Below are 23228 nucleotides of genomic sequence, written 5' to 3'. Positions count from 1 at the left end.
TTTCCCTGATGTTTATGATGCGGACTGGTACCCTCCCATGGCGTACATCAACCACCCCCCGCGCTGTCAAAATGGTGGACCTACTGTCTGAGAAGATGGGTTCCACCATAGCTTGGTAGTCTCTACCTCTCAGACCAATAGCTGCCCGGCACCAAATCATCATCTCACTCTTCGGGGGCATGGCAATAGGGAACGGGTCACACATTCTCACGCTACCTATCTCACCACCAGATAGTTCCACCTGTTGCCGTTTCATCAGTGCCCGGATCTCTTTTTGGAGGACACGCTGCTGGCTGGAACTGGCGTTCTTGGCAACCTGTTGCAAAATAAGAATCACCTCTGCAAGACAGTTTTCGATTACGTTAGTACCTAGGGTTATTTTTGGGTGACTCTCGCGACGGTCAATGTCCACAATGATCAGTCCTTGTGCCGGCAGTTCAACTTTACCGACCTTGATGGTCACCTCTTTAAATCCTATCTGTGGCACGGGCTGACCATTGCTGGCGATAATGCTCAGGTCGTCATCTGGGTAGCGGGTTATGTCCGAGTCATTCCAGTACCGCTTGAAGAGCACGTACGGGATGGTAGTTACCTGTGACCCAGTGTCTAGTAGGGCACTCATAGGAATGCCATCCAGTACCACAGGCAAGACCGGACATCCCCCTACGTATTTATCACGCCAGTTCGATGGGCCTGATGATCTTATGCCTGGGGGTTGGCCCTCTACCCCAGGTTGTGCCTGTTTAAATGACAGTACCTTGCCATATTTCCGGGTTGATTGCAGCGGCGGCAGATGGGTCGTCCGTCCTCATTGTATCGGTCGCTGGGTCTTCCTCTGGCCGGTGGGGTCCTCCTCAGTCGGCGCCACGGGACGTCCTCCGGTCCAGATGCCAGCTGGATCTTTCCTGGAGAAGAGACCTGTAAAGACTGCACAGTTCTGGTTAGCGCGGCAACGCTCTTAGTCAGCTCTTGGACCTGGTGGTGCAGGTCTGTAGCCGGGTTATTGTTGAAAGCCTGCGCATCAGCTCCCACAGGCCCTGCAGACAAGGGCGCCGCGTCCTGGTGATAAGTGATAGCAGGGCGCCTGTGGGTCACAGCACCACCTGGTGCCGATTCTCGGAGCACCCGGATGGCTCTGTCCTTGAACTGTGCAAAGTCCAGGTCAGGGTCCTGTAAGGCCATTGCCCTCAACTGGGTTCGGTGGGCATTGCACAGTAGACCCTCAATAAATTGTTCGGTCAACAGCTTGTCTTCATTCCCCACACTGTCAGGGTCTGCCTGCTTAATGGCTCTCAGGGCCTCTTGTAGGTTTAGAGCATAGTCTCTTATACTTTCGTGTGCCCGTTGTTTGCACCCGTAAAATCTGAGTTTTATTTCAGCTGAGGTGCGGGTGTCAAATGTGTCTTTCAGATGGGCTAGTATCTCTCTGACAGTCCTCTTCTTCCCAGATGGCCAGGACTTTACCTCCCTTTGGGCTGCCCCAATTAACTGGGCCACCAAGATGCTTACTTTTTGCTCTTCCGTGAGGGGGTATACCTGGAAGAGGCTGTCCAGTCTTTCCCTAAAGTCACTTAAGGTATGTGACTCCCCTGAGTACTGGGGTAGCCAGGTTGCCCCCGGGATATAGGGCATGGTGAACGGCATGACCGCAGCAGCGGTTGCGCTGGCGGTGGCTGTGGCGGTGGAGATTCCCTCTGTATCCGACATCCTCCTTCCCCCCTAGTGGACCGTGGCCTACCTTGCGATGATCTTCCTCCGTAGGCCGCGGCTCCGCAGTCGATCATCGGGGTTGAGGACCTTGCGTCGCGCTCCTGTGACGTCAGCGTCGCTCTCTCTCCCTTCCAGGACCTTGCGCAGCGTCAGGACGTAAGGCGGGGCTTCAGTTCTCGCACGCTTTCGATGTCCACGCCCCTCTTCTTCGCGCACGGCGTCCTGAAGATGGCGTCCGATGGCGGGAACCGACTCCGGATGGCGGGAAACGGCTCTGGATGGCGGGAAGACGGCTGCAGATGGCGAGAAGACTGCTGCAGATGGCGGGAAACGGCTGCGGATGGCGGGAAGCATCTCTCAGGTAAGTGCAAAAGTCTTTTTCAGGCACGCAATACCCGTTGGTGGCGGGTTGGTTTGAATCCTGCCGACTACGCCAAAGTTGACTCGCCCCCTGGGCCTGTGTTGTGCGTGCACGTGTGTGCGGGGAATACCCAGAGCTGGATCGCTGGGGGTTGTAGTCTCCGTGGCGATGACCCGGTCCGTGCCCAGGGTGGTCAAATCAGTGGCAGGGTTATTGGTATGATGATGGTCCGACTACGCCACCCGTGGATTGCGGTCAGTGGGGACCGCCGCTGCAAGGCAGACCGCTGAGGCCGGTGTTGTGTGTGTGCAGCTAAGAATGGGATGACTCCCCACGGGAGAAGTATAGCCTCAGGGCAGTTGGTGTGGATGATGGGAGTGATGGTGCACGAGCGCAGCAGGAACAACTCAGAGTCTGTGCAGTGCAGTTCAGGGTCTTTACTGGTGTTATAAAGCAGACCCTCCCGGGAATACTGGTTAGCAGTAGAGGCCTGGTCAGTCTGTGAGCAAGCAGGATCTCCCCTGGCCAGGTGGAGTTGTAGGCCTCCCTGTCTATCTGCACTCTTCCTGGCTACCTTGCTGTATGCGGGTAGAAGTAGCCCACGTCCCTGAGTGTACCGTGTGGTGCTCACCCGTATGGCCAGGTGACTTGGGGCCTTCTGTTAGCCTCCACTCCACGATGGCGGTGTTGGTCCCTTGCTTGTGACCGTGCCTCCGGGCTTCTATGGCCAGAGGACCTGGAATCTCCTGCCGGTTGGATTCTGCTGCTGGACCTGGATGTCCCCACAGCCTCGGACTCCGTGTCCGGTCTTAGTGTCTTCAGCCAGGGCGAGCTATCTGGCTTCCAGCCCCTGGCACTCGCTCCTGCTCCTACAGAGCTCCTAGTTCTTGCTTTCCCTCTCCAGGCTCTGACTGTACTAATCCCGCCCCAGACCCAGTTTATAAGGGCAGATTCCTCCCCTCCCAGGTCTGGGCGGGCGGTGTTGCATGCTTAGGGCTCCTGACCAGAGAAACCTCCCACTTGCTCTCAGACGTAATATTTCTATTACTGTGGTAACCAGACCCCTGGGGTGCCACATAAACATAAGAGGAAACTGCCATTGAGTTGTGGACTGATTATTAACTGCGCCACCACCCCTGCACTACATCACCCAGCATCATCTACTTCACTACAACATCTACACTGCCCTGGAGCTAAGATCTACCTGTGGAGAGCCAAACCAACTCTGCTGCATTAAACACCAGCTCCAGAGGACCTGCGCTGCAGCGGCGGCTACCTATAGCGACATACTACAGGTGACGTTACGAATTGCATACATAAAACTATAAAATTCCCCTTTTCACTGACCGCCCAGGGTCACGGACCGGGTCACCGCCACTGTGACATCATCCTTAGCAACGACTGGCCCGGCACCGAGTACCCCACGGCCCAGGGGGCGCGTCACTAACCCACTGTGGATAGACCCCTCCAAGACTGTTGGAACACAAGAATTGATGGTATGGTGTGGTATATGGGGTATAAAGATAGTGGGGCCATCCTTCATCAATGGAAACCTCAATGCCACTGGATATCTGAAATTGCTACATGATGATGTGTTGCCCTCTTTATGCACTGAAGATGGCACGTTCCCTGAGTTTTTCCAACGAGATGGTGCACCACCACATTATGGGTATCAGGTCCGAGCATTCCTACATGAACAGTTTCCTGGAAAGTGGATTGGCCATCGTGGGCCAGTTGAATGGCCACCAAGGTCTCCCGAATTGACCCACTTAGACTTTTATCTTTGGGTCATCTGAAGGCAATTGTCTATGCTGTGAAGATATGAGATGTGCAGCATCTGAAACAACGGAAACTGGAAGCCTGTGCTAGCATTTCTTCTGCGGTGTTGCTATCAGTGTGTCAAGAGTGGGAGAAGAGGGTTGCATTGACAATCCAACACAATGGGCAGCACTTTGAACACATTTTATAAGTGGTCATAAACTTGTAAAAAGCTCATGAAAGAATAAAGTTACATTAAAACCAAGCACACCATTGTTTTTTCTTATAAAATTATCAATAAGTTTGATGTGTCACACGACCCTCTTCCCACTGAAAAAAATAAAGTTGGATCCAAAATGGCCAACTTCAAAATGGCCACCATGGTCACTCACCACCCATCTGGAAATGTTTCCCCCTCCCATATACTAATGTGCCACAAACAGAAAGCTAATATCACCAACCATTCCCATTTTATTTAGGTGTATCCATATAAATGACCCACCCTGTACTATGGTAGACTATTTCTCAGCCATATTGATAGCGAATACTATTTCATACTGGAAGTACACCCTCTTTTTTGTGAAGGAGGAATACCCCAGTTAACTTTCCTCAAAGCTGTAGGTCTTACAATACTCAGGTCACTTTTCTCAGTCAACTCACTGATTACTGCTCTGTGACAATTCTTGGACTTTGCTGCACTGCACCACTTTAAGCACTTCTCTTATTTAAAGAAGCATTCATTCCATCAAAGTTTTTATCCTCTTAATGTATTGCAGTCATCATATTATATAATTATATTAGCTGGGTAGAAAGGCAAAATGAGCAATTATAAGTACAGAGTGTTATATAATATAATGGCTGCAATATATTAAGAGGATAAAAATTTTGATGGGAGGAGTGCTTCTTTAAGGTCCAAGTCAGAGCATCAGCTGAGCCACCATGAATTAATGCAGCTTCCAGCTGGCCAAGAGTCAGTTTATCAAGCACCTTATACAATTCCAAATACATTTTTCAATAAATTTACAGTTGAAGCCAGAAGTTTACATACACTATATAAAAAGACACATATGCATGTTTTTCTCAATATCTGACATTAAATCAGAATAAACCTTTCCCGTTTTAGGTCAATTAGGATTACCATCATTTTTAATATTTGCCAAATGCCAGAATAATGACAGAGAGAGAATGTTTTAAGGCATTTTTATTACTTACAAAAAAGTCAAAAGTTTACATACACTATGATTACTATGCCTTTAAACAATTCTGGACTGCCCATATGATGATGTCTTGTGTTTGGAAGCTTCTGAGAGGTTCATCCTCTCTGCTTCTGTTCTACCTCTATCAGTGTTATCATGATGTTCATAGGGATGACATATTGGGCAAAGGAGAGTCATATCTGGAAGAAGTCTCTTGGAAAGTCTGTTTTATCAATCCTTCCTCTTCGAGAATGAAGAAATTCTATTTTATATACCTATTACTTAGGCCTATGTCACAGCATACGTAGTTGACGAGTGGATCAGGCAAAATTCTAATTCGCAAAGAAGTTATTCTGTGCAAATTGAATATCCTTAATATGCTTTAGTGTCTCTACTGATACTAGAGTATGATAAATGAAATAAATAAAAAATAAAAAAATCCTTATACACACCTCACTGCTCACCTTTCCAGCCTTTCTGCTCTTCACCGTCACCAGTCTGGTCATCATTGCATCTTCTTATCTTTGCTGCAAGCGCTGAAATCCCAGGTCTCTTCATGCCAGGTAAAAACTTTCGTCTCTGATGAGGCCAAGGACTGTTCTGTGCAACAATATATGTATCAGAGTACTCGGCACGCAAAATTATACACAAAATTGATGCAAAAAAGTCTTTATTATTTCATGAAGAAATCCAAAGTGAATGTAACGTTTCGGCCTTATATACTCAGGTCTTTATCAAACACGGATTGCATGTGCTGTGCAAGTATGGATGCAGCACTGCTGAAAGCAGGAGATGCCTGCAATGGAAGGTGCCTATACCGTGCCGTATACCTATCTGGCAGTTCTGTGCAAGCACCCATAGGGTCAAAACGTGCGTCGTTACCATGCACATGCACGCGCAGAACGGTACCAGGCCTCATTAGAGCTGGAAGTCCTTGCCTAACATGAAGAGGCCTGGCTATTCAGCGCTTGGGGCAGTGATAAGAAGATGCAACAATTACCGGATGAGTGACGGTGAAGAGCGGAAAATCTGGAGAGGTAAGCTGTAAGGTGAATATAAGGTTTTTTCTTAATTTTTTAACCTTTTAATGACCCTTTGTTTTAGCAAAATAGCGCACATTTTGCTGAATCTGCACGGAAACGAATTGCAAAAAATACAGATTTTTTGTAATGTTCTAGTAGAATCCAATTCCACTCGAATATATTCCTTCATCTCTAGTAAGGAGACATTTAGTCAATAGGTCACAAATGACCTTAATTGTATTACAAGATGAAGGAGAAACATTAAACACATTTCTGCATAGATACATCATTGGCTGTAGTCGAGCATTTACTGTGATCTTTATCTCATGGCTTATGTTACTCATCAACATTTTCTTGACACTATTTACTGGAAAGATAATTTAATCATTTACTCATTGTTTCCTTCAGATGCATAAACTGACCTTTCATCTTCTACAACAGTGCATTGACGAGATCTTGTGCCAACCTTGCAACAGGAAGATATGCGGTATGTCATAAGCCGCATTGTCAGAAATTTCAAAATCCCTTTCAGTACGGCTAGATTTGCATTAGGTGGATTGAAAACAGACACAAATAATGGAGCATTACTTTTGGCTAAATAATTTACTTTACAGCACTGTCCATTATCAATCTTACTCACAGAAGAATAACATTTTCTAAATAGCTGCAAAAGACTAATTGATCCTTATTAAATTTAGAGAATAATTTATCTCCTCGTGTGAATGCCTTCTGTGTATTCATAAAATCACGTTTCTGTAAAATGCCAGATCAATTTATGTGTGTTTCTAGTTAGATCGACACAAAAATAACATTTCGCAATTGCTTTGTTGACATTTACTCATGTTTTTATGAACTTTACATATACTTTGGATTTGATATATACTGTAGAATTAGATAGATATTACACATATATATGCTAGATAGTCAACAATAACTATGGCAAAGATTAGAAGGAAGTAACATCAAAGATTTATAAATCCATAGGTTAAAAGGATTGTCTGCTTTGGCAAATGCCTCTCTTGGTTGTAAGAGTCCACAATGATAAGCTGATCACATCATGTCCTGCTACCAGGACTTATATTGATCAGCTATAATCTTTACAAAGTTCCCCTGAATATAAGCTAATGATCTCCAGAAACCAGCTTTAATATTTCTGGAAACTTAGCAGCCAGGGGCAGATTATCATGGGGGCAATCTTTGATAATGCCGGTGGTCCGGGGTGCCGGTGGGTGCCCATGGCCAGATTGTCCCAATTATAACTGAATTCCTCTTCGTTAATGTATAGCCAGGCAGGGAACCGAGGGTACCTTCCCGAATCTCCATTGTCCGCAATTGATGATAGTAGGAGAGCTTCAGGAAGCCATTCTCGACTTCCTGCCCAATGGTTTTTCTATTCCAACCCCCGTGTTATCATACCCCCTGCTTCACTCAGCAGGATCACTGACAGAAGAGACCAATGTCGATAGGGAAGCAGGATTGTTAGGGGGGGAAGTGTTTTTTTTTAGCTGTGAAAGCACAATGAAGAGTAGAGATAATTTGCGTGCACTCAGTCGGAGGCGAGGTGCAGATGCAATAGGCATGGGAAGCCCTTGATACAGTAAAAATTAATTCATCGCACTCTCAGGTGAAGAAATGCAAGATTCATTTATTGGTACAACAAAGCCCAGAAAATAAATACTTATATCAAACCAATAGTGAATGGCGACACTAGAGAAGACGTTTCAGCCTTTAAGTGGCCTTATTCATTTCAGTCGCTACTGTAAAAGAGGAAAACAGGTATGACCATACCATTATGTCGATTCATACAAAATGAAAGAATAAGGGTACATCCAAGATTAAAATAATAGGGGTACATCCAATTAATTGTAGTCATAGTGAAAAAACAATATGACAAAGACAATATGTGATGGAGGGAGGGGGAGGAGGGGACGGTGGGGGAGGTGAGGAAAGAGGAAAGGGATGGGGACTACGAAGGATAGCGGGGGAGAAATGCGAGCTTGAGGGTACACAATTATATTCGTATATACATATATACATAATCCCACGATCATAGAGAGATGTAAGTATAGAGGTATAAACATAGAAATCCTTACTTGGTATTGGTTTGTGTAGAACCTGGGGTTTTAAGTTGTAGGCAGAGATGGGGCCACAGAGGTGGAGGGCTACAAGGCAATATAGGGATATGGTGTGTTAGCAGCGATTCATAAAGTTGGAAAGAGTCGAACAATGCGATGCTGAGGACTACCTTGAAAAGGTCCAGGTGAAGCTTGAAGGCTGCAGGCCAGGGCGGAATATATTAGGGGAAAGTTGCTCATAGAGTGCTTGGGAGCACATGTAGCAGCAGGTAAATAGGGAAGACGGTGGATCCGGTGTTACCTGAATTGAGGTGCCAGGGCTTGTCAGGCGCGCACTGCTGGAGCCAGAGTCCTGTCTTGAGGAGGTGTGTAGCGGCGCTCCTGCGCCTAGCTGGTGGGCGATGTGGCATGGCAGGTGGAGTGCGGGCTTTTTACAGGGAGCGCAGCCACCAGACCGGAAGCGCGTCACCCGAAGGGGGCGTGCCGCCGGATGTGACGTCCTCCTTGTTAGCGCCTAGCCGTGTTTGCATGGAGTGTCCAACAACCAGCCATCCTCCACTCCATCCATCTGGACCATCGAGATCATTTCATGCATGATAATGCCCCGTCTCATGCTGAAGGGGTAAAGATGAACTCCATAATGTATGTTGAGCTTCAATGGACGAGAGAGTTCAGAAGCTCCTTTCGAACAAGGGGTCCTTTGTGGAAATGTAACATCACCTAGAATAAAGTTTTGAGTTGAAAACTGTTTGATTTCAGTTTGTAATAACCTGCTAATGCTTATAATTTCAAAAATGACCATTTTTTTGTTCGTTATTAAAATGAAAAGTTGAAAACTCTGCTGTGCATAATAATTTGGAACATGCATTTGGAGTGCAGTTTGAGTTTTTTATTTTTTTAAAAAATATACTGTTATCATAGGCAGTTTGTACAAAAACCTTTCAATTGTACTCTAATAGTTATTTGATTGGAAAATTACAATGACTGCAATTCATATAGGTAATTTGGGAAAATCTGAGAAAATATTATTTGCATAATAATTTGAAACACAGTGTATTGGTTTGATATAAGTATTTATTTTCTGGGCTTTGTTGTACCAATAAATGAATCTTGCATTTCTTCATCTGAGAGTGCAGTGAATTAATTTTTACTGTATCAAGGGCTTCCCATGCCTATAGCATCTGCACCTCGCCTACTGTTTATGTCCCATTGGGCGCCTGCACCTGTCTTCCAATGACCACCGAGACCTTCGCTTATGACAATGCTGCTAGCAACAGCATACTGTCACTAGTTACGACGTCAAACGACTTCCTCAAAATTCCCTCTGAGGAAATTCGTACCAGAGACTATGAAAGTTAAAGATGGAGATTGCTCTCCTATGATCTACGATTGACCACGCTGGCCGAGTACCATAGACAATGGAAAATCCCACGGGGCCTACGTAGTCACCTCCGCCCTAACCTCTTTTCTGATAACATAGAGTATTGCGATAAGTTTAAGAAAATCCTTAACAAATGTTCTCTTGACATTATCATCCTTACTATTGAGCATCTCCAGGGAGCAATAAAAGAGAGTGAGAGAAGTATCGCTGCAACCGAAGCACAGCTTACAGCCAATCTATCACCTTCGGACTGGAGCAGCCTCAAGGCAAAAACCAACAAAACTTTACTGGACCATCAAAAGACACTTCAGGAACACAAGAGACAAAAATTTCAATGTGACAACGAGGATTACAGCAACGACCGAGTCTACAAATGGAATGCCTCTTCCGGCTGCTACACACAACGGCAATACCCACAGCGCAACCAAGGATCCTTCAGCTCGGGAAGCTACTCTTCCACTGGTCGAGGGGGTCGTTTTTTATGGAAAAACAGACGAGGAAGACGTCCTCGCACCGACACACCAGAAGATCGAGGAGGACAAAGAATGACCACCCAATCCCAGGTAAGACGAACAACCTGGTGAAAAACATTTCAAGTTATACCCTGTCTCCAACAGAACCACAAGTATTACAGAAAGGCTTATCTTTCTGTCCTACACCCAACTGGGATGCATTCCAGCTGGAAAAGGACCTTCAGCGGTTTTACCGTTCGATACGCCTAAAAACTCACTTTGGACTGTCTCAGGAGACATCCGTGAACAGGGCCCTCTCTACCGGTGGTGCCTCTGTCTCGGAACTCTCTATTGTGTCTCTAAGTCTAAGCAATCCAAGCTCTTTTAACCCTCCACACACCTAGCACGCAACAGAAACTACAATAGCGTTAATAGATAGGGATATCAAGAGTTTACTATACGAACAACGCCTGGGATTCTACCCCACTCACCAAAACCTTTGCAACAACGAAAAACAAGCCCTTAATGCTTTACAAAGCAATAAACACATAGTGATCAAACCAGCAGACAAGGTGGGAGCGACAGTCGTCATGGACCGATCCTATTATATCAATGAGATGAGAACGTCAACTGGCAGATACAAACACATATGCTAGGATCAGCCATGACTAGTGTTGAGCGATACCTTCCGATATCAGGAAATATCGTATCGGATTGGATCGGGCCGATACCCAAAAAGTATCGGATATCGCCGATTCCGATACCGGAAACCAATGCAAGTCAATGGGACACAAATATCGGAATGAAAATAAACCCTTTCTTTCCTTGTAGGTTAATTCTACATGAAGTAAAACAACTAAGAATAATGTAGAATGACATGAAAAGCCGGCAATTCATCAGCGGCATACACCGGTACCCGACAATTTACAACAGAAAGAATAGAGCATCACACATAGATTAGATAGATAGAAACATGTCAGTCACATATATATGAAGTACAGTGACAGTGTTGCTTACTGTACTTGTCATTTAGTGTAAAGGATTTATTAAAAAAAATATTAGTGTTTTCGTGCACCGTCTCTTTAAAAAAGCCGGCCGGCAATTCAGCAGCGGTACCCGACAATTTATAACAGAAAGAATAGAGCTTCACACATAGATTAGATAGATAGAAACATGTCAGTCACATATATATGAAGTACAGTGACAGTGTTGCTTACTGTACTTGTCATTTAGTGTAAAGGATTTATTAAAAAAAATATTAGTATTTTCGTGCACCGTCTCTTTAAAAAAGCCGGCCGGCAATTCAGCATCTGTACCCCACAATTTAGAACAGAAAGAATAGAGAATCACACATAGATTAGATAGATAGAAACATGTCAGTCACATATATATGAAGTACAGTGACAGTGTTGCTTACTGTACTTGTCATTTAGTGTAAAGGATTTATTTAAAAAAATAATAGTGTTTTCATGCACCGTCTCTTTAAGAAAGCCGGCCGGCAATTCAGCATCTGTACCCGACAATTTAGAACAGAAAGAATAGAGAATCACACATAGATTAGATAGATAGAAACATGTCAGTCACATATATATGAAGTACAGTGACAGTGTTGATTACTGTACTTGTCATTTAGTGTTAAAATAAAGGATTTATTTAAAAAAAAAATTGGCGTGGGGTTCCCCTTAATTTTAGGCTCTAGCGGAGGTTAAGCAGACAGCTGGGGCAAATGTTTGAAGCCTGGGAAGGGGGTAATACCCACGGAGCTTCCCAGGCTACTAATATCAGCCCCCAGCTGAATACCTAGCCTTTACTAGCTATTAAAATGGGGGAACCCCCCCAAAAAAATAACGTGGGGTCCCCCCTAATTTAATAGCTAGCACAGGCTAGGCAGACAGCTGGGGGCTGATATTAATAGCCCAGGAAGGGTGCCATGAATATTGGCCCCCTCCCAGGCTAGAAACACCAGCCGTCAGCCGCCCCAGAAATGGCGCATCCGTAGGATGCGCCAATTCTGGCACTTAGCCTCGCTCTTCCACGCTGCCCTGGTGCGGTGGCAGGGGGTAATAGGGTTGGGGTTGATGTCAGCTTATAATGCCAGCTGACATCAAGCCCAGGTTAGTAATGGAGAGGCGTCTATAAGACACCCCCATTACTAACCCCATAGTCAAAGTTAAAAGAAAACACAAACACCCAGAGTAAAGTCCTTTAATTGAAATAAAGACACAATTCTTTATTGTTCTAAATTAAACCATACTTACCATCACGCCCATTCCAGCTGAAGCCAACGATCTCCTGCAATAAAAGAAAAATAATAAAGCAACCTCATCCTTACCTTTCGATGGTTCCCAGGACAGCTCCAGCTCTGCTACATCGAGATGACAGGATGGACCGCAGCAGAAAGCTGCCATCCAGCCTGTCATCCCGCAGACACTGAGAAGGCAGGCATGCTTGCGCTCCTCAGTGTCTCTCTGTGACGTCATCCAGATGAGCCGAGTTCATGTCCAATGAACTCAGCTCACCTCATGCACGTCACTGACAGCGTGGGAAAGTTCTCCTGCACTCAGCGCTTCAGCGTGAGAATTCTCCCACGCTGTCAGTGACATACATGAGGTGAGGTCATGTCCAATGAACTCAGCTCACCTCATGCACGTCACTGACAGTGTGGGAAAATTCTCACGCTGAAGTGCTGAGTGCAGGAGAATTTTCCCACGCTGTCAGTGACGTACATGAGGTGAGCTGAGTTCATTGGACATGACCTCGGCTCATCTTTATGCCGTCACAGCCAGACATTGAGGAGCACAAGCATGCCTGTGCTTCTCAGTGTCTGCGGGATGACAGGATGGATGGCAGCGTTCTGCTGCGGTCCAGCCTGTCATCTCGATGTAGCAGAGCTGAAGCTGTCGTGGGAGCCATGGAAAGGTAAGGATGAGGTTGCTTTATTATTTTACTTTTATTGCAGGAGATCGTTGGCTTCAGCTGGAATGGGCGTGATGGTAAGTATGGTTTAATTTAGAACAATAAAGAATTGTGTGTTTATTTCAATTAAAGGACTTTTTTCTGGGTGTTGTGTTTTTTTAAATACTTTACTAGAAATTCATGGTGGTCATGTCTAATATTGGCGTGACCCCATGAATTTTGGGCTTAGGGCCAGCTGATAATACCAAGCTGGCCTTAACCCCTTTATTACCCAGTGAGCCACCGCACCAGGGCCCTGGATGAGTTGGGTACAGCGCCAGAAGATGGCGCTTCAATGAACGCGCCATTTTCTGGGGCGGCTGCGGACTGCAATTTGCAGCGGGGGTGGCCCAGAAAGCTTGGGTCTCCCTGCGCTGCGGATTCCAGCCCCCAGCTGCATAGTTGTATCTGGCTGGACACAAAAATAGGGCGAAGCTCCACGCATTTTTTTTTTTTAATTATTTCATGAAATTCATGAAATAATTAAGAAAAAAAGGGCTTCCCTATATTGTTGTGTCCAACCAGGTACAAATAGGCAGCTGGTGGTTGGGGGCAGCCCGTTCCTGCCTGCTGTACCTGGCTGGACACAAATATAGTGCGAAGCCCCACGTCAATTTTTTTTAAATCATTTCAGGAAATTCATGAAATAATTAAAAAAAATTGATGTGGGGCTTCGCCCTATATTTGTGTCCAGTCAGGTACAGCAGGCAGGAACGGGCTGCCCCCAACCACCAGCTGCCTATTTGTACCTGGCCGGACACAACAATATAGGGAAGGCCTTTTTTTCTTAATTATTCCATGAATTTCATGAATTAAAAAAAAAAAAACGTGGAGCTTCGCCCTATTTTTGTGTCCAGCCAGGTACAACTAGGCAGCTGGGGGCTGGAATCCGCAGCGCAGGGAGGCCCAAGCTTTCTGGGCCCCACCCGCTGCAAATTGCAGTCCGCAGCCGCCCCGGAAAATGGCGCGTTCATAGAAGCGCCATCTTCTGGCGCTGTACCCAACTCATCCAGGGCCCTGGTGCGGTGGCTCACTGGGTAATAAAGGGGTTAAGGCCAGCTTGGCATTATCAGCTGGCCCTAAGCCCGAAATTCATGGGGTCACGCCAATATTAGACATGACCACCATGAATTTCTAGTAAAGTATTTAAAAAAAACACAAACACCCAGAAAAAAGTCCTTTAATTGAAATAAACACACAATTCTTTATTGTTCTAAATTAAACCATACTTACCATCACGCCCATTCCAGCTGAAGCCAACGATCTCCTGCAATAAAAGAAAAATAATAAAGCAACCTCATCCTTACCTTTCCATGGCTCCCACGACGGCTCCAGCTCTGCTACATCGAGATGACAGGCTGGACCGCAGCAGAACGCTGCCATCCAGCCTATCATCCCGCAGACACTGAGAAGCGCAGGCATGCTTGCGCTCCTCAGTGTCTGGCTGTGACGGCATCCAGATGAGCCGAGGTCATGTCCAATGAACTCAGCTCACCTCATGCACGTCACTGACAGCGTGGGAAAATTCTCCTGCGCATGCGGTGAGCGTGAGAGACTCGGCTTATCGGGATGCCGTCACAGCCTGACACTGAGGAGCGCAAGCAAGCCTGCGCTTCTCAGTGTCTGCGGGATGACAGGCTGGATGGCAACTTTCTGCTGCGATCCAGGCTGTCATCTCGATGAAGCAGAGCTGAAGCTGTCGTGGGAGCCATGGAAAGGTAAGGATGATGTTGCTTTATTATTTTACTTTTATTGCAGGAGATCGTTGGCTTCAGCTGGAATGGGCGTGATGGTAAGTATGGTTTAATTTAGAACAATAAAGAATTGTGTCTTTATTTCAATTAAAGGACTTTTTTCTGGGTGTTTGTGTTTTTTTTAAATACTTTACTAGAAATTCATGGCGGTCATGTCTAATATTGGCGTGACCCCATGAATTTCGGGCTTAGGGCCAGCTGATAATGCCAAGCTGGCCTTAACCCCTTTATTACCCAGTGAGCCACCGCACCAGGGCCCTGGATGAGTTGGGTACAGCGCCAGAAGATGGCGCTTCTATGAACGCGCCATTTTCCGGGGCGGCTGCGGACTGCAATTTGCAGCGGGTGGGGCCCAGAAAGCTTGGGCCTCCCTGCGCTGCGGATTCCAGCCCCCAGCTGCCTTGTTGTACCTGGCTGGACACAAAAATAGGGCGAAGCTCCACGCATTTTTTTTTTTTAATTATTTCATGAAATTCATGGAATAATTAAGAAAAAAAGGGCTTCCCTATATTGTTGTGTCCGGCTAGGTACAAATAGGCAGCTGGTGGTTGGGGGCAGCCCGTTCCTGCCTGCTGTACCTGGCTGGACACAAATATAGAGCGAAGCCCCACGTCAATTTTTTTTTAATTATTTCATGAATTTCCTGAAATAATTAAAAAAAATTGACGTGGGGCTTTGCACTATATTTGTGTCCAGCCAGGTACAGCAGGCAGGAACGGGCTGCCCCCAACCACCAGCTGCCTATTTGTACCTAGCCGGACACAACAATATAGGGAAGCCCTTTTTTTCTTAATTATTCCATGAATTTCATGAAATAATGAAAAAAAAAAAAAACGTGGAGCTTCTCCCTATTTTTGTGTCCAGCCAGGTACAACTAGGCAGCTGGGGGCTGGAATCCGCAGCGCAGGGAGGCCCAAGCTTTCTGCCCCCCTCCCCCCCCCCGCTGAAAATTGCAGTCCGCAGCCGCCCCGGAAAATGGCGCGTTCATAGAAGCTGGATGCTGTACCTGGCTGGCATACAAAAATATGGCGAAGCCCACGTCAAAAGTTTTGGGAAAAATTAATTAAAAAATAAATAATAATTTAGGGACTGCATCTTTATTAACTCCTCAAATGTCATTTAGTGTTAAAATAAAGGATTTATTTAAAAAAAAAATGGCGTGGGATCCCCCATAATTTTAGTCTCTAGCGGAGGTTAAGCAGACGGCTGGGGCAGATGTTTGAAGCCTGGGAAGGGGGTAAAACCCACGGAGCTTCCCAGGCTACTAATATCAGCCCCCAGCTGAATACCTAGCCTTTACTAGCTATTAAAATGGGGGACCCCCCCCAAAAAAATGACGTGGGGTCCCCCCTATTTTAATAGCTAGCAAAGGCTAGGCAGACAGCTGGGGCCTGATATTAATAGCCCAGGAAGGGTGCCATGAATAATGGCCCCCTCCCAGGCTAGAAACACCAGCCGTCAGCCGCCCCAGAAATGGCGCATCCGTAGGATGCGCCAATTCTGGCACTTAGCCTCGCTCTTCCACGCTGCCCTGGTGCGGTGGCAGGGGGTAATAGTGGTGGGGTTCATGTCAGCGCCAGCTGCCATGAAGCCCAGGTTAGTAATGATGGGCGTCTATAAGACACCCCCATTACTAACCTACAAAGTGTTAAAAAGAAAAAACACACTACACCCAGAAAAAAATAATTTATTTGAAATAAAACACACCATTTTATTTAATTCTTAGTTCACTAAAAATAATAGTTACCTGTCCACGTTCCTGTGCTGATCTCCCATGCACAGCTGTCACATCTGGAGATGGTGACAGCTGTGCATGGCTGCTGTAAGCTCACACTGCCGGGAACACGTCCGCTCCCGGCAGCGGGAGCCACTGACTGAGGTCACCGGAGTGCATTCAGGCAGCGCAGCTCCGGAGACCTCCTTTACGGCAGTGCTGTACCGTGGGAATTTCTCACGATACAGCAGGGCCGTAAAGCAGCTAACCGGAGCAGCGCTGCCTGAACTCCGGTGAACCCGCTTATGCAATGACGGGGCTGCTTTACGGCCCCGTCATTCTAGCGGCGGCAGCGGTTCAGAGCGGTCACATTCTATGTGGCTGCTCTGAACTGGAGATCTTCGTGGGACACTCGTGGACTACTCCGGAGGGGTAAGGATAAGGTTGTGGTTTATTATTTTATATTTTATTACAGGAGATCGATGGCTTCGGGGAATTAGGTGTCTAGGTGAGTATAGGTGTAGTTTTTTATTTTTTACTTTATTTTAGGTGGCGATCGGCGGGGACAGGTAATGTATGAACTAATTTATTGTAGGTAACCACTGGCCACCAATGACATGTATTTAACATTTATTGGGGCACAGTAGGGCAATTTAAATAGCAGGATCAGACTGATGGGAACTACTGCTCCCATCGAGCTGATCCTGCTGGCAGGAGTGGACGGGGGACAGACATAGGCCGATGGGAGTAGTAGTGTCACATCGGCCTATGTCTGCCTGCACGCACAGACACCCGCACAAACATCGCACAGACACCCCGCACACAGACACCCCGCACACAGACACCCCGCACACAGACACCCCGCACACAGACACCCCGCACACACACTAATCATGACGGTCTGATGGTCTGTGAGGTGTGGCTGACCTGTGCGGTCGTGGGAAAGTTCATGTGAGTTCATGCAGTCAAGCATGAACTCACATGAACCCTCTGAGGGCACCGCGGCTACTTCAAATGAACAGCTGATCGGCATCACCTGATACCTCAGCTGTTCATTTGAAATAACCGGCGGGAAAGCGCAGCACAGAACGGGAAAGCCGGCGGTGAAGTCTTTTCACTGCCGGCTTCCCCGCCCGGGTCCTTCGCTCCTTGGTGCTGCGCTCCCTGCCCGGTCCTAACTTACGATCGGGATGGGAGGTGGCGAGGGGAGCGGAGGATCGGGGTGGGAGGCTGCGGGGAAGCAGTATGGGGCTGTGTGATTGTTTAAAAGCCGGCGGCTTTTTACCGCGCGCCGGCTTTTAAACAATCAGGAGAATTCTCCCCCGCTGGGATGGCATTCTGATGACAGGCTGGATCGCGCTGCCATCCAGCTTGTCATCCTTCACAGACACTGCAGAGCGCAGGCATTATGGGAACTTCCGATTCCGGTATTCGATATTGTAAAAGTATCGGAATTAAGTATCGGAATTCCGATACTGCGAATATCGGCCGATACCCGATATTACAGTATCGGAATGCTCAACACTAGCCATGACCCAAGCAGCAACATTCGCTCTAAAATCCAAGAGGTACTCAAGAAACACCTCACATTAAATACCATTGACACCAAGACAGTTGCATTCCTGACGAACCCACATCCGATAACTCCTGTATTCTACATCATACCGAAAATCCATAAATCTCTGACAAATCCACCTGACCGTCCAATAGTAGCCTCCACAGATCTATCCTCTCGCCAGTAGCCAAATACATTGAGAAAATTCTTTCGCCGTTATTCCAGAAAACAAAGGCCTTTCTATTGGACACCAGTCAATTTCTAAACATCATTAGAAACATCTCCAATATTCCACCAGACAGCACATTGGTCACACTGGATGTCAATAGTCTCTATACCTCTATTTCCCATGCCCTAGGTTTAGAAGCATCCTCTCACCTACTTACGCAGTCCAACTTATCACCAAACTCCATACAACTGTGCCTCGTGCTATTAACACTGGTCCTACATGAGAACTATTTCTTATTTAGAGATGATTTATACATACAGAAACGAGGCACCGCAATGGGCTCTAACGTAGCGCCGGCCTATGCTAATGCATACATGCACAGATTTGAGGAGGAACACGTCTACACCATTGAGCTATTCAAGCAACATTGCATTACTTATCAGCGCTACATAGATGACATTTTTGCATCTTGCAGGGACCCATTGAGACACTGTCCAGCTTCTTCAATACCCTCAATTCCATCAGACCGGAATTACAATTCACATTGAACCATGACCAGTCTCGGATCTCCTTTCTAGACACCATGGTGATCAAGGATCCCGATGGCAATCTTACGACTGACTTATTTTCAAAACCAACGGATTGCAATAGCCTTTTACATTTTTCCAGCTGCCATCCTAGAAACACCAAAAACAGCCTTCCCCATTCTCAATTCCATCGGGTTACTCGCATCGTCAGTAACCCTGACCTCCACCCTGAACGCCTACAGGCTATGTCACACAAGCTCGAGGACAGACACTATCCCATCAAATTACTAGAGAATGAAAAAACAAGAGCATTGACACCAAGACAGGAACACATCCCACACCCGGACAAGGAATGGGTCCCCTTCGTACACGCATACCACCCATTGATGTCCAAAGTACACACTACAATTAAAAAACATTGGCCACTCCTCTCTAGGGCCTACCCGGGAATCCCCGCCTTTTCTAATCCGACTCTCATGTGCAGTAGACGGGCCCCCAACATTAAGGACAAAATTATTAAGGCAGATCTAGGCAGCTCTCATGTAACCCTTACGCAACGTCTACTCCACGCACGCAGATAGGGCACCTTTCCTTGCCTCAGCTGCGCGGCCTGCTCTAACATTACCAAATCAGACTCTATCTTACATCCCGGAACAGGTAAAAGCTATCCCATCAAAGAATTTTATATATGCGACTCCAATTTTGTAGTCTATGTTATCAAGTGCCCATGTGGCCTGCTCTATGTAGGCGAGACAACGCTGCATATTAGAGACCGCATCGCCAGCCACAAGTCCACCATCTGCTGTGGCAAAATTTGGCTTCCACTTCCTGACCACTTCTCTAAATAGAAACACACGGTAGCCCAACTCCATTTCCAAGTTATTGAGCATGTTCCAAGACCAAGAAGGGGTGGCGATCATGTTAGGAAGCTCAAAGAACGGGAATCATTTTGGATTTATACTCTGCAAACATTATCCCCGTTACAGACCCACAGTACCATCTTGAGCCTCCTCTTAGCAATCCACATACCACGTACCTGGCATTAACAATAATGAGACTTTACCACTCAACTATCTAAGCAGCCCCCACAGAGACTCATAGACCAAACTCCCATTTTAACCTGAGTAACAACCTACACTACTACACTGTCTTCACTAAGCCCTGCATTCCTCATTTTGCCCATGTACCAACTTTTCGGCTAACTATATCTACACCAGCCATCATGAGTACCCTTCTATGCTTCCAGCAGCTAAACTGGCTCTAATGAACCAGATTCCACCCACACTGGGCACGCGCCTACCCACTAGGACAGCTAACACATGTTACCATGACTACCTTCTCCAACAGTGTTGCTTCCAGCTGACCGCCCTTGCGCCAATCTCCGGGCAAACTAGATGCTCAACTGCCACCGTCACTACCAGGTAATCCCAACAGTGCCTTTTGCAGCTAGACTGTAACTCATGTATTAGATCCCCTACACACTGCGCATGCGTCTACCATACAGCTACATACACACCTGTTGCCATGGCCACCCACAAGCCGGCAGCTTCCCCTAACAGGGACACGGTAGCGTGACGTCACATCCGGCGGCACGCTTTCTTCGGGTGACGCGCTTCCGGTCTGGCGGCCGTGCTCCCTGTAAAAAGCCCTGGCACTCCACCTGCCATGCCACATCACCCACCAGCTAAGCGCGGGAGCGCCGCTACACACCTCCTCCAGACAGGACTCTGGCTCCAGCAGTGCGCGTCTGACAAGCCCTGGCACCTCAATTCAGGTAACACCGGATCCACCGTCTTCCCTATTTACCTGCTGCTACATGTGCTCCCAAGCACTCTATGAGTAACTTTCCCCTAATATATTCCGCCCTGGCCTGCAGCCTTCAAGCTTCACCTGGACCTTTTCAAGGTAGTCCTCAGCATCGCATTGTTCGACTCTTTCCAACTTTATGAATCGCTGCTAACACACCATATCCCTGTACTGCCTTGTAGCCCTCCACCTCAGTGGTCCCATCTCAGTCTACAACTTAAAACCCCAGGTTATACACAAACCAATACCAAGTAAGGATTTCTATGCTTATACCTCTATGCTTACATCTCTCTATGATCGTGGGATTATGTATATATGTATATACGAATATAATTGTGTACCCTCATGCTCGCATTTCCCCCCCCCTTATCCTTCATAGTCCCCATCCCTTTCCTCTTTCCCAACCTCCCCTACCGTCCCATCCTCCCCCCCTCCCTCCATCACATGTTGTCTTTGTCATTTTGCTTTTTCACTATGACTACCATTAATTGGATGTACCCCTATTATTTTAATCTTGGATGTATCCTAATTACTTTTATTTTGTATGAATCGACATAATGGTATGGTCATACCTGTTTTCCTCTTTTACAGTAGCGACTGAAATTAATAAGGCCACTTAAAGGCCGAAACGTCTCCTCCAGTGTCGCCATTCACTATTGGTTTGATATAAGTATTTATTTTCTGGGTTTTGTTGTACCAATAAATTAATCTTGCATTTCTTCACCTGAGAGTGCGATGAATTAATTTTTACTAAAGCACAATGAAGGACATAGTTCAATATGGGGGAGAAAAAAAAGAGGGACAAAGTACATTGAGGAGAGAGCACAGTGGTGGTGGGGAAAGCACAGTGGCAGAGAGAGCAAAGAGGAGAAGAGCATAGTTGGGGAGTTTGCTTCACAGGAGTAGCACGGTATAATTTGATAACATGCAAGGAGAGACTATGGAGACACACATTAAATCATATTAGTTACTTTCGAACAGGGCACCAGTCCTGCCCACATAGTAACAAGATTACAAAAAACCCTCTGCTGCATCTCTACACATTAGCTGTAGAGATCAATGAGGAGAGGAGGATATTTTGTTTTCTCTCCTGCATGTAAAAATGAAATAAGGGAGAGGATGGGCACCACAAATAAACAAAAAATATAGAAAGAGGTACTGCAAACAATTTAGCAAAACAAATATATGTAATAAGAAAGTAACAGGTATGGAAAGTAACAGGTGTGGGCAATATGAAAATCACACCCCAAATGAGATAAAAAGGGGAGAAGTTAATTCAATCTTTACATTGTGTGTCTGTGTGTGCCACACTAAGCATGGAGAACAGAAAGAGGAGAAGAGAACTTTCTGAGGATTTGAGATCCAAAACTGTTGAACAATATCAATAATCTCAAGGCTACAAGTCCATCTTCAGAGATCTTGATGTTCCTTTGTCCACATTGCGCAATATAATCAAGAAGTTTACAACCCTTAGCACTGTAATCTCATTGGACATGAACGACAAAATTTTTTTTATGAAAGGTTGCAACACAGGATAGTCCAGATGGTGGATAAGCAGCGCCAATCAAGTTCCAAAGAAATTCAAGCTGTCCTGCAGGCTCAGGGTGCGTCAGCGTCAGCACAAACTATCCATCGACATTTGAATGAAATGAAATGCTATGGCAGGAGACCCAGGTCTCTGCTGAAAAAGAGACATAAAACAGCTAGACTGCAGTTTTCCAAAATGTATTTTAGTAAGCCAACATGCTGCTAGGAAAACATCTTGTGGGCATTTGAGATCAAGATAGAGCTTTTTGGTAAAGCACATCATTCTACTGTTTACCAAAAATGGAATGAGAAAAGAACACAATACCTAAAGTCAAATATGGTAGAAGTTCAAAGATGTTTTGGGGTTGTTTTGCTGCCTTTGACACTGTGTGCATTGACTATGTGCAAGGCATCATGAAATCTGAAGATTATCAAAAGATTTTGGGTCGCAATGTAGTGACCAGTGTCAAAAAGCTGGGTTTGCGTGCTAGGCCTTGGGTCTTCCAGCAGGACATTGACCCCAGAAATACTTCAAGAAGATCCGAGAAATGAATGGAAACAAAGAACTGGAGAGTTCGGAAGTGGTCTACAATGAGTTTGGATCTAAATCCCATTGAACCCGTGTGGAGAGATCTTAAAATTGCTGTTGACAGAAGGCACCTTCAAATATGAGAGACCTGGAGCAGTTTGCAGTTATTTATTCCAAAGGGTGTGCAACCAAATATTAAGTTGAGGGAGCCAACAATTTTGTCCAGCCCATTCTGGGGTTATAAGTGAAAAGATGTAAAATTGCCTTTTTTTCTTAGTTTTTTTGTGTCATTCCAATACGCACAAAGGAAATAAACATGTGTATAGCAAAACATGTGTAATTGCAATAATTTTCTGGGAGAAATACTACATTTTCTGGAACAATTTCATGGATTCCAACACTTTCTGCAAAAAATATCACAGTAAGGCTGTGTGCCCACTATGCGTTTTTTAAGCGTTTCCGCAGCGGCAATTCTGCTGCAGAAATGCTTAAAAAATGCTTCGTAGAAGGCCTGCCATGTTCCCCAATGATAAGCCACATGTGCTTATCTGCAGCACTACCAATTATTTTGCGGAAGCGCTGCGTTTTTGCCGCCATTGACTTGCATTGGAACGCATGGAATCCACATCAATGCATCTGCAGATGCGCATTCCATGCGTTTCAATGTGCGGATGGTACCCGGGTTTGGAGAAGAGGAGACTCTCCTCCGGACCCGGGTACCATAGTACCTGTTAAAT

This window comes from Phyllobates terribilis, unplaced genomic scaffold (assembly GCF_046119375.1).
Source record: "Phyllobates terribilis strain yellow unplaced genomic scaffold, ASM4611937v1 Scaffold_4__5_contigs__length_816908805, whole genome shotgun sequence".
NCBI classification, from domain to species: domain Eukaryota; kingdom Metazoa; phylum Chordata; class Amphibia; order Anura; family Dendrobatidae; genus Phyllobates; species Phyllobates terribilis.
The sequence above is the reverse complement of the archived record's forward strand: the minus strand, read 5'-3'. Positions refer to the sequence as shown.